The sequence below is a fragment of the Phragmites australis genome, chromosome 4 (genome assembly GCF_958298935.1).
Source record: "Phragmites australis chromosome 4, lpPhrAust1.1, whole genome shotgun sequence".
In the NCBI taxonomy this organism is placed as follows: domain Eukaryota; kingdom Viridiplantae; phylum Streptophyta; class Magnoliopsida; order Poales; family Poaceae; genus Phragmites; species Phragmites australis.
The window spans coordinates 46,008,882-46,021,211 of record NC_084924.1 but is presented as its reverse complement, the minus strand read 5'-3'; positions in this window follow the sequence as shown (position 1 = coordinate 46,021,211).

Genomic DNA, 12,330 nt, shown 5'->3' with positions numbered 1-12,330 from the left:
CTATTGATTCATAGTGGAGATTTGGAAGCTTCAATATGGAGAACAATTGAAGATCCCCTTGTTATGTGCCAATGGGCCAGACTCCCAGGTGGAGTGAATACCGACAAGTATGGTATGATTACCGTCAACCTCAAACTCATCGGATATAGAGAGCAACCATTCATGCTTGCCAAAGATATTACTCAAGTCTTCTATATAAAGGACACGGATCTAGTTAACAAGGAGGGATGCTATGTGGTTTTTCAAGGAAAAAGAAAGATTATCGGTGTATGATAGTTATAGTTGTAATTCATATCTACTAAGAATACGCCTTAATTTCTATTAAGTAAAAAGCTTGAATTACCTAATATATAATAAATTACAAACCTAAATCTACAATAAATTAATTCCTGCAAAAAAAGAATGAGCATCAATGCCTGTTACTTGTTATGAATCGGCACTGATAGTCTCAATACCAATATTGGTTTTTTTTCATTAGCCGGTACTGATACTCATTATCAATACCAGTTAATAAACCGATATTGATAATCCGTAACTATCAGTGCCGAGTAATCAGTGCTGGTTCAAAAACTGTCATTGATGATATTTTTGAGCCAACACTGATGACTATTTCTGTAGTAGTGACTAGCCCAAAGTGAAGAAAATTTTTACTAGTAACATGCTCATATCAACCATATGAATATATGTTGTTACTACATGTACAGTGAAGTGATATCAGAGTCATTTCGCCTCAAGCTTTGCCCCCTACTAATAGTATTGGTTAATTGTCGCAAAGTGAAGGGATGAAATGTGGATAGCTGCACATAAAAGTTCGTGAAATACGACATCCAACTTGGCTCCATATATAGCACGCAATGGTTCTAGAAATTGACAAACACATCTCCTTTCTTTCGAAGCAATGAAAGCTACATCGATCATGACCACAATGACAATCTATACATCATTCCAACATGCATGATGATCAAATGAGTAGCGTATCTCAGTCCATCATAGGCGTTGCAATTATGCTCTACTACGTGAGAACTGAACTTTAAAGTAGCAAGAGATATGTGAAAAAATCAAGTGCGGTCCTTGTGGAATTAATTCAGTACATCATCCTTATCTAGTTGAACTCTTTTCCTAGCTACATAAAACATTTATTACGGTAAAACTGGGGCATCAGCACCATTCGTGTACAGTTTTGACTCGTGCAACATTCAGTCCTGCATTTTTTCAATTGTAATCACAAAGACGAGAAATAGAAAGACATACCTCACTCCCTACATTTTTTTTTTCACTAGGACGATTGAGTCCAGTGCGTTGATCCTGGCCGTCCATTTTTTACGGCAACCTGAACCCTAAATGCTAACCCCGAATCTAGCTCGCTCAACACGTTTCGCGCATGTGTAGGTGGTACAGCTAATGAGTAGCATGCACCGATCTGGAGGTTTTGAACGCTTCATGTGTAGCTGACAGATGGATGCATGGATCCATCCACTCTGGAACTGCAGATGCATGGATGATGCTGGCTAGGTTGTGGCTTGCGTTTGCTCCCGCGTTAGAAAAACAGAAGAAAAAAATAGCGCGCGGGCAGGGAGGAATGGGTGGCAGAGGGCAGGGGGACATCTGCTCCATGCATCGCGTCCCACGCATTTGGTCAGATCAGATCCAGCCGGTGCACGTCAATGCCGCCGTGGGTTCCTACCAACCGTTGATCCGTAACCGTGTGATGCATGCCTTCAGGTAACACTACAATATATATATTCAGGACACCTATTCTATACTCCTAGGAGTATGTACTCCCACATGCAATATACCACCTAAACAAACACTTTATACTCTTTTATCATTTTTAGTATACTCTAATACTAATTCTAAGATACTCCAATATGAATTGTATGAAAAAAAAATCAATGTTAGCCTTTCATTTTTGCTATATACTCTTTTTTATACATAAAAGAAGTATATACGCAAATTAAGATAAAAATCATGGAATTTCATAAAAATTTTCGTGGGATTTGTATTGTAGTATCTTATAATTACTAATGAAGTATATTTAAAGTGATAAAGAAGTATAACACACGTGTAAAAGTGGTATATGAGAGGTGGGAGTACATACACCCAGGAGTACATACTAGTTTTCCTATATATATATATATGTATATATATATATATATATATATATATACATATATATATATATATATACATATATACACCACCGAGCCTAACTTAAGCTCTATTTATTTCAGCTCAGGATTATAATAAGCTAGCTTATTTATTCTGAGCTGAAATAAATAGCTAGTTTATTTGTCCAGATTATTATAAGTTAAAGTTTATATTATAATAATCTCATAAGCCGTGAAAAGAAGTTTATTTTAGCTTATTTTGATCTTTTACTATACTACTCATCAAATTTAGAGAAAATTACCCACCAATACCACTTCCCCCATCCTACACCCGAATCCCCTGCCCCCTATTAAGGGTATTACAGACTTCTGTCAATAATTCAGACTCCAATAATCTAAGTTGTCAAACAGCTCACAGGTTATTTCCCTCCAGTTTATTATAATCTAACTTATTATAATACACCATCTATAAGCCGTTTATTATAATCCTGAGCTGAAACAAACAGAGCCTTACGGGCCCGAGCTCCTGCGCAATCGCACTCGCCACGTGCCCATGTGCTGCCACTTGTCTCCGTAGTTCCGTAGTAGTTTAATAGTACTTAGTAATTTAGTAGTCTAGTACTTTTCATTCGTGAAAATTTACTATAGTTTGGAAGCTTCAGTAATTGTTAGTAGTTTTGTTCAGTAGTTATGTTAGTAGTTGTTCAGTAGTTTTAAGTTATAGAAAAAATATTTGGTAGTGTCAGCAGTCATCAATAGTTCTAAGTTACACTAAAATTGTTCAGTAATTTGTATCAGTAGTGTTAGTAGTTGTCAGTAGTTACCAGTACTATCAATAGTGTCAGTACTTTGGATTTGAAACTACTGAACACTAAACTGCTAGGTGTACTGAAACATCTATTCTACTCCCAAAGGTGTAGAAATAGCTTTGTAGTGTTCAATAGTGTTCAATAATATTCAATAGTCCAGTAGTATTAGAAGTGTTCAGTAGTGTTAATAGTTCAGTAGTATTAGAAGTGCTTAGTAGCGTTTAATAGTTGTTCACTGGTGTATATATATATAACATTACACGCTGAGCTTATCCGTGCACATTTGCACACTTCAGATCATACTTGATCGTGCGTTACAATAGCTTCAGTAAACGACAATTTTATATGTCCGGCCGATCTGGGTGCGCATTGGAGCGAGAAGAGCTCTATACCGACCGTCGATCGAGAGGGATGCAACATGGGAGGGCCCGCACACAGCGAGACGTGCAGCGTACATGGCTCATGGGCGCGGGCCCACCATTTCGGGTGCTCCCTGCTAGTGCTAACCTGGTGGCCCTGGCGCTGGTTGGCGTTTGCGCAAGGCCAGCCGCACATGGCCTTGTTAGTTAGGAGAGATCACAGCTGCGCATGCATCTGCCTGCTGCCCGCTTCCCCTTGGACCCTTCCACTCTCTCTCTCTCTCTCTCTCTCTCTCTCTCAGCAAACGCCTTGCCTCCACGGCCCCTCCTCTCCTCCCTTGACTTTGTTAATATCTCTCGCCACTTGCACACGTGTTGATGCATGGTTCAACCTCACTAACAAATCACAACTGCACGATGTACTTTGCTAATGTACCATACATCTCACGGCAACACATCGACGTACACAGCCATTTACTAGATACGTTTAGTATATACGCACTAGCACATGTGTGGCTAGCGATCGACTTTCTTTCTTTTCTAGCTTTTTGCGTAGTAGTGGGTGTGTGCACCAGCACGAAGCCGTTTGGAACCTTCAATTCTCGCGCCCCCAGCTCTCACGTGCCAGCCACATCTCTCCCGCATGTATTTTTTTCTATGCGATCCACTTGCGCCGCCGACGATTATTCCTTCTCCACGGCGGCAGGCAGCGCGGTTGTTTAACTACTACGGCTAGCTATAGCTGCGAAGAACATTGCGTAGCAGCGCAGGTGACAAATGGTGGAATGTCTCATTACCATCGACCGTTGGATCGTCAGCTACGCTTGCAGAGTTTCAGGCTTACAGCTGCCATTTTCGTAGTTCGTCCTGCCGGCAATCCGCTACGCAACACGATGCCTCCGTCGTCCCAGTGGGAGGGAGGGAGGGAGGCCTGGGAGCAGGGACTTCTTCCTAGCTAATGACTATGTTGAGTTCAGTTTGCAATGTACGCAATTCGTGTGTCTCGGTGGGAAAGCGCGTCTCCGTGCTGTGTAAGGCAGAGGACTCGCCTTCGGGCCTCCAGCACGTCAGGTGGCGCGTGCGCGTTTATGTTGGGGTGGCGTGCGTGCGTGCGTGCGGTAAGTTTGAGTATGGTTTGGTTTCAGTTGGGCCACATTGTATGCAATCTGAAAGGACAGGCCCATCCGTGGATCTAGATAGTTGGGCTGGTTCTGAAATTTGGGAGCCGAATGCGATCATGTATAGAACAGCACAACGATTCTAAACTGGGCTGAGCACACCATAGCTTCATCATGTTGGGCTGTTGGTCCACGGATGTTCCTCTACTACACAGAATGGACCAAACTACAGTTATCTGCTCATTTAATTTTACTAGGTAATTATTCGTGCATTACAATAAAAATATAAATATTAAATATAATAATATCAATCATAAATATGGAGATATAGATGCACTATAGGAGTGCCGCCGAACGATTATGTCAAAATCCGAAAAAGGAGAAGGAGATTATCCGTTAATTTTCTTTATAATTTTTATTTATTTTCATTGGTAAAACAGGTCTTATATCCATAGCCGGTAACGGCCCAGTGAGACTAGAGGACGAGGGTGGATGATAAAAGTAGATAAATTATTCGAATGTTATGGATTTTTATTAGATGAGAGAAGAGTAGTGGAAGATGTGACGCGATAACTAATTTTTGTTTTATATAATAGAGATTAATTGCTCTATCTTGTTAGTAGGAATTCTCTCCTTTTTTTTTCAAAGAAGGAGATTATTGATCTTACCGTTCCTCTATTAATCTTCTTCCGAAGATGATTAATGTTATCAACTTATCCACAATTACCAGTGCAATTCACGAGCACTCGCCTAGTTTAATGCAAATTACGTCAAAAAGCATACAAAATACTAGTTAGTTTCATACCATCTACTCTAAGCAGCATCTGGCTGGGCTGAATAATATAGATCTCTTCCTCAATCAGAGCACGCACTTGATGCTAATGTTGGTCAAACACTTGGACTTTTTCTTGATCATTTTGAGGCCCCAGCCTGATCATCGCAGCGCGCCACCTCCAGACCGGTGAAAACAAAGCCAGCGCTGAATGTATCGTCGTCACTAGCAGTGCAGTACTTGCAGTGCAGAAGCTGCCCGAGCCCAGAGGTTCACCAGGTAGAGATGCGTCAACGACCGGTCCTCGGTCAGGTCAAGATCTGGCCAGCCGTGCTGCACCGCCGGTGGGTCGGGAGAGCCGATGGCGCATAAGTGACAGGGGCTGGCACGTGAGAAGCCAAACCAGAGCCCAGAGGCCAAGCCCGGGGACGTACTCAGCTTTGCCTAGGAATGGCAGCTGCCATTCACCTGCCTCGTCCCATTCTTGGGTCACCGTGTCCAAGGAGTAGGTGCCCATGCCCTTCTCTCGGCCGGTGGAGTGTAGGGGTGGGCGAAAAGCTCGAAGACTGTGAGTTGGCTCGATTTGGATTGACTTGTTGTATTTTGTAACGAGACGAATCAATATTTTAGCTCGTTTTGTTAACGAACCAGTTTACCATCGACCGTTGGATCGTCAGCTACGCTTGCAGAGTTGCAGGCTTACACAGCTGCCATTTTCTTAGTTCGTCCTGCCGGCAATCCACTCTAACTAGATTATTTTAGCGATTAGGACTTGGATCGCGTCGCAACATATTTTAGCGACTAGGACTTGGATCGCGTCACAACACGATGCCTCCCTCGTCCCAGTGGGAGGGAGGGAGAGGCCCGGGAGCAGGGACTTCTTCCTAGCTAATGACTATGTTGAGTTCAGTTTGCAATGTACGCAAGTCGTGTGTCTCGGTGGGAAAGCGCGTCTCCGTGCTGCGTAAGGCAGAGGACTCGCCTTCGGGCCTCCAGCACGTCAGGTGGCGCGTGCGCGTTTATGTTGAGGTGGCGTGCGTGCGTGCGGTAAGTTTGGGTATGGTTTGGTTTCAGTTGGGCCACTTTGTATGCAATCTGGAAGGACAGGCCCATCCGTGGATCTAGATAGTTGGGCTGGTTCTGAAATTTGGGAGCCGAATACGATCATGTATAGAACAGCACAATGATTCTAAACTGGGCTGAGCACACCATAGCTTCATTCTGTTGGGCTGTTGGTCCACGGATGTTCCTCTACTACACAGAATGGATCAAACTACAGCTATCTGCCCATTTAACTTTACAGCTAAATGTCCGTACGTTATAATAAAAATATTAATATTAAATATGATAACATCAATCATAAATATAGAGATGTAGATGCGCTATAGGAGTGCCGTCGGATGATTATGTCAGGATCCAAAAAAGGAGGAGAATATTATCCGTTAATTTCCATCCTAATTTTTTATTTATTTTTATTAGTAAAACAGATCTTATATCCGTAGCCGGTAATGAGGTGGGGAGGCTAGAGGACAATGATGAATGATAAAAGTAGATAAATTATTCAAATTTTATGAGTTTTTATTAGATGGGAGAAGAGTAGTGGAAGAGGTGACGCGAGAATCAACTCGTGTTTTATATAGTAGAGATTAATCGCTCTATCTTGTTAGTAGGAGTTCTCTCTTTTTTTCCAAAGAAATAGATGATTGATCTTACCCTTCCTCTATTTATCTTCTTCCGAAGATGGTTAATATTATCAACTTATCCACAGTTACCGTGTTATAAATTTTCATGCATAAAAGATGAGCTTACAGTGCAATTCACGAGCACTCGACTAGTTTAATGCAAATCACGTGAAAAAGCATACAAAATACTAGTTAGTTTCATACCTTCTACTCTAAGCAGCATCTGGCCGGGCTGAATAATACAGATCTCTTCCTCAATCAGAGCACGCACTTGATGCTAATGTTGGTCAAACACTTGGACTTTTTCTTGATCATTTTGAGGCCCCAGCCTGATCATCGCAGCGCGCCACCTCCAGACCGGTGAAAACAAAGCCAGCGCTGAATGTATCGTCGTCACTAGCAGTGCAGTACTTGGCAGTGCAGAACCTGCCCGAGCCCAGAGGTTCACCAGGTAGAGATGCGTCAACGACCGGTCCTCGGTCAGGTCAAGATCTGGCCAGACGTGCTGCACCGCCGGCGGGTCGGGAGAGCCGATGGCGCATAAGTGGCAGGGGCTGGCACGTGAGAAGCCGAACCAGAGCCCAGAGGCCAAGCCCGAGGACGTACTCAGCTTTGCCTAGGAATGGCAGCTGCCATTCACCTGCCTCGTCCCATTTTTGGGTCACCGTGTCTAAGGAGTAGGTGCCCATGCCCTTCTCTCGACTGGTCGAGTGTAGGGGTGGGTGAAAAACTCGAAGACTGTGAGTTGGTTCAGTTTGGATCGACTCGATGTATTTTGTAACGAAGCGAATCAACATTTTAGCTCGTTAGGGGTGGGCGAAAAACTCGAAGACTGTGAGTTGGCTTGATTTGAATCGACTCGTTGTATTTTGTAAGGAGACGAATCAACATTTTAACTCGTTTTGTTAACGAGCCAGCTTGCGAGCCTAACCCAACTTAGTCGGCCCACCCAAACTTCACTCGATGATTGAGGCCTATCTGTCTGCCTACTCCACATGACACGGCCACATGGTGTCACTCATTGCATTGGCAGCGCCAACGCCCTTTGCCCTAGCTGTCCGTCGCCTCTAGCACTTGACGTCGTGCTGTCTGGAGCCCTCGATGTCACATCGCTCGCCGCCTACCGGCCACCGCCTGACACCTTGATGTATATACATGGAAAAGGAACAACTAATGCTAGGATTTCCATGATTTGATTGTGCTGACTCGTGAACCTATGGTCTGACTTGTGAACCTGTCTTTTAGCTCGATTCCAAAACAAACTGAACCAAGCCAACTCGTTAGTATAACGAACTCGACCGAGCCAAGCCTATCCAGTTCGGTATCCACTCCTAGTGGAGGGTGATACAAAGATTTTGCTGCCATCAACAGCCACGGCTGAGTCCGGCTCATGCTTAGGGTCACGGAGGAACGATGGTGGCGAGAGAGGGTACCAAGGCCAGCCCTTGGAGGAGAAGGCAAGCACCTCGAATAGGGAAAAGGACTGTTGATTGTTGGGTCCATGATGTAGAGGCTTTCAGTGTGGTTGCTATTGACTTGCTAGAAGATGTAGGACTCTAAGCTGGGACCGAAGTCAAAGTCGCACGCTGTGGCAGAGGTGGCATGGGTTTGAGAATGGGGGATGAAGAGGACTATGCGCATGTGACCCTTGGCAATGTTCATCAAGGGCATGCCCTACGAGGAGTATGACCTCGTATCATAGAAGACGGTGTGACCCACTCTGTCCACACAGAGGGTCTTTCCCTCCTTGCCGAAGGGCACGAACAAGGCCTTTATGAGATCATAATGATTTGGACTGAGGTGGCGATTATTTCACTGATTTTGTGACCTAATCCAATTATGTCATCATCCGATTCCCTTACATCTGTTTGTTTCACAAGCTCTGTAATTTGTTTCCATGGTATCATATATCAGTCCTATTCAATCCCGATTCCCCTCCCTTTTGACCGTAAACATATAACAATACAGCTACAAGCTAAAATGATGCCACGAGCGAAGACGAGAACAACGACTCCGCTCTTCTCACGCGATCTTCGTGCTGGCGGCCAGCACACCTCGCTGCCTCCTCGTTGGTGAGAGCTTGGCAATATCCTTCTCTCTCTCTCTCTCTCCCCCCCCCCAACCTGCATGGCCAAGATCGGGAACAACAAATCTGAAGGAAGGAAGGAGGGGCACATCATCATCATCCATACAAGGTTAGTGTCGCTGCTTACCTCAAGTTGTTAGCCCTGCAACTCTTCCTTGGGAGATTCGATCAAATTGATTTGCTCGATAATGTGGTATAGAAAATTGTTACATGATGAAACCAAAAAATGAACGGGTTCATCCATATTGTTGCTGATTACATGGGAATCAACAATAGTATAGATGATCCCATTAAATCAACAACGGTATGGATGATCCCATTCATTGTTTAGTCAAAGGGGTGTAGGACTTATCTTCACTAAAATCTTCTTCTACTCTTTCCTTATAGTCTGGGTCCTTGGGCTCCTGCTCGAATGCTTCTTTCTATAACATACACAAATTAACGTTGATTAAGCGTTTGATTGAATAATCCTATCTAAACTCCAAGCAAGTGATGAACACTCAATGTAGTTGCTCTAGAGGGATGTACTCTCCTATTATCTAGTATTATGTGAATCCGAAGTATGAAGACTAAGTATGATTATTTTGCGAAAACCATATCAAGTTATTATTCTATACTATTATATGAAACTAAAGTATGAATACTAGGTACAATTATCTAGCAAATACTAGATCAAGTTATTATGCTACATTGTTAGATAGTTTTGAGAGAAATCCTGATCAAATAATTATAACTAACTTAAAGTGATTATGCAGGTTAAGTAGTTGTGAACGACCACTAGGGTTCTCTCTGAGTACGAGTGTGCATGTGTGTTATTTTTTCTAGTTTATGATTATATTACATTTTTATCTAATCATCAGTCATTTATTTATGAGGTACATTAATTATAATTATGCTACTATTTCTTACTACTGAAATTGTGTTCATCCATTATATACACATATTAAACTATTGCATAATATGTACCAAAATTTCCCTTATAGTCTAAAACATGGTTACTTATATTTATCTACATTTAAAACTACTCCTAAATTAGCTAAAAGATTATTCATAGTTTTACGACAATATACACTCAAACTAAATAGATTTAGATTAAATTTTTTAAAAATATAGAATTTATGAAACTTGGGTTGTTGTATAGATATTGAATTTAGATGAATTTTGATGAAAGAATAATTGAAACCAGAGTTAAAATAGAGGAGAAACATGCCTTAGAAGGTTAGTTCCAGAAAAGGATAAGGGGAGAATATTCCCAACATATTTTGTCAATTTTTTGAATTAAATATTTTTTGGAAAATCAAAAAACAAGAGTCTCTTTAGAGTAATGTTGACTAGGTCAACAGTCAATGATGGCACTGTGTTGTGACTTGGTTCACTAGGCTGTGGACCGGGGGGGTTCTATATGTGTTGGTGAAAGAAAATATTTTTCACTAACAAAGTGTGACGAGAGCCAATTCACATGAATGACTCAAGTTTGGAGGAGAAGTGGAGATGGATAGAACACCATGAGTTTTCATGGGAATCTACTCACGCTTGGTTTGGTGGTCAAGGGTGTGTATTTATACTGATATTCAGAATGTAAATGTACAAACATGCCTATATAAAGCTGGTAGAGATATAAGTTCTTTACTGTATCACAGGGCATAGAGATAGCCCCGTAAATCATTTCTACGATCGGTGAGATGGTTGTTCTAGTAGCTAGTTGTCTATTCTGGCGTCGCATTGCACCAGCGTGTCAGGCGGCCACCACTTGTACTAACATGACAGGCGACCAGCACTTGACTGGTATTAAATGCCAGTCACTTCAATACAAGTGGGGGGCGACCTGGGAGCCCCTCCTAGTTGATTTTTCTGAAGGGCCGATGGTCCCGGGGGTCTGGAGGGCTCCGAAGGCATGGCCTCCAGGATCCCTCCAGAGCCATGGGGTCCCAGAGGGTCCTGAGTCTGATGGTGCTCGGGCCTAGACTGGCAGAGCCAAGGGGGCATCAGGGGTCCTTGATGGTGACTCCACAACAGTATCCCATTGCGAGGATGGCCAGCGGTGCGGCCTTCCAACGGTACTCAGAGTAGGGCCTCCGGTGATCCTTGGCTCTGTGTCCATGGGCCCTCAATCCTCCGACGGTTTTGAATTGGCAAGTGTCAGTCCAGTGGTGAAGGAGCCAAGGGGGTATCGAGGGTTCTTGATGGCAACCCCTAACAGTGTGTGGTCCATGGTGTACCAATGTCGCAAACCAGGGCTGATGTGGCACGAGCCGACTAGGTGAGGCCCACCCATCAGGTGCACCCACACAGAGAGATAAGGGGGCTGATCAGCTCGGAGAGAGAAAGACAAAGAGGGAGAGAGGGAGACAGAGGGTGCCAACAACGGATAGAGAGATGGAGGGGATGAGGTGGGTCAGCGAATCCAGATGTGATGCCTACGGTGACCTCGCCTGTGGTGAAGGAGGAGCTTGATGGTAGCAAAGGTACGTAGGTACATGTATGCGGGCTTGGATCCGAGGTTGAGAGAGGGAGAAAGGAGGGGAAGTGAGAGTGGTGGGGCTTAGCGGTGAAAGGGGAGGTGGCCGGCTTTGCGGAGGTGGCGAATCGGTGGCGAACGACTGAGTTTAGGGGTAGAACAGAGAGAGGGAGAGGTGGATGGTGTCAGGGCGAGGAGACAGCAAGGTGTAGTGGGAAGGTGGCCGATGACCCCTTTTATAGGCGAGATAGGGTGGTGAGACACGACGGTGGTGTGGAGGCTTGATATGGCCAGAGGGGGCCATGGCCACAGGGCGCGTGTGATTTGCGATGTGCGCTGAAGGGATGGACGGAGGTAGAGAAGGATGGCGACGGTTGTGGCTGCAGTGCTAGCTAGCGACCAAGGTGGCTCCAGTGCCGAATGATAGTGACCATTGTGCGATGCGACAAGAGAGCGAAGGAAGGTGAAAAGAGAGGAGAGATTGTATTTTTATTTTATCTATATGGTATGAAATACGGTGTGTCGCACCTAGAGATGATTAGAAGTGAACTAAGGAAACAACTCGACAATATGCTACTATAGAAAAAACGATAACGGTCTATTGCCAGCCTGAACCCAATCCACCGCTTTCAGCTCTGATGCGAAGGATACCCCGCTGTTTCGCTCATTCCAAATTGCCAAGCGACCAAGATGACCAGCGAATCAAAGCCCTTGTTTGTATATGTCACCACCTGCTTTTGGCTCGCCAGCCACCAATCTTACATATGAGCATCTGGAGATGGTGTGATCGCAGCAACACTTGCCGACCGAAACAATACCTCGCGATTGAATACACATTCCAGAAATAGGTGGTTAATCTCTTCCGGCGGCTGAGAACAGAGCACAAGGTCACCATTGTTCTGTAAATTTGCCGTTGCAAAGTCTAGGGCGACCATATA